Raw genomic sequence first — 1,195 nt, 5'->3', positions numbered from 1 at the left:
AGGAAAGCTTCTTTCATCCTCACCTTCAAGCTTGGTCATCTCCTGTCTGTGTTGTCCTCAAAGATCTGGTGTATGGTACATGGTGGGTCATGACACCAGTGTTCTGGCTCCACCTGGTTATCACATTTTTGGCAAACCAACCTGACATTGGAGTTGTGCAGCACGACTGAGTTTGGTGTCTGGCCACGTCCTCACCGCAGTATTCGTGTCTTACTTCCCACCTTGCTTCTTGCCCATGTGAGATAATCACTTTTAGCTTCCTGGTCTTTGAGCCTATTCCTGTGCTTCCTAATCCCTATTTCTCTTAATTCACTCCCTGACCCTATGAAACTATACTGTTCAAGCCAGTCCTAACTCCTTACTTTGCCAGGAAGCCTCTACAGATAAGGATTGCTACACAATTTGCACAGCTAAAAACTAACTTAAGTGGCACTCACCTATCTTAGAGGGGAATCTGGGCCCTTGAACATTATTCCTATTTCAACCCCTGATTTGTGGTGTGACTTTGAGAAAGTCGCCTACTTCCTTCTGTTCCTCAGTTGGTCTCTGTGCAAACTAGACACACAGATTTTTTTTTTGTCTCTCTCAATAGGTTTCTTTGAACTGTAAGTCCTAATCATTGGTCTAGAAAAAGCCTTGAAATAGTATTAGGAATAGTAGTTGGGATCAGATTTCAGGTTATACTTCTTGTTTTGTGGCAATTCTCACTCACTGTGATAAACAGGCAATAGGTTTCTCATTTGGGGAATCTAATGGGAGTTTCTTGGGTTGGAGGGAACCAAGGAATTAGAGAGTTTTTCCACTTTTGGATTCAGTAAGTGATCCTGAACCTAAATAGTTAAAGAAATGTTCACGAAGTGGCCAGTGGTTTCAGATGCCTTAAGCTTGGGGGTAGCACATGTTAAATTCCAAGACTAAATGCCACCATTGAAAACCCTGGCCTCAGTTACCTGTGTCCTACAAACACGATCAGTATACACTCAGAAAGAAATGCCTTTCTTCTTGTTTACATGGTAATTAGATTTTCCCAAATCTTCATTACGCTGATCCAGAAACTTCAAAGGTGAACTTGTCAGCTTAAAAACTGTATGTGGTAACCAAACTAATGTCTTTACTTCTGTTATTATTAATAGCACCTGCAATAATTGAAACTGCATTAATGTCAAGCAGCTCATTTGATCCCCCCCCCCCCGCC

Source organism: Gavialis gangeticus, unplaced genomic scaffold, assembly GCF_001723915.1.
Source record: "Gavialis gangeticus isolate Ggan-Ray unplaced genomic scaffold, GavGan_comp1, whole genome shotgun sequence".
Classification (NCBI taxonomy): domain Eukaryota; kingdom Metazoa; phylum Chordata; order Crocodylia; family Gavialidae; genus Gavialis; species Gavialis gangeticus.
This window is presented reverse-complemented; position numbering follows the sequence as displayed.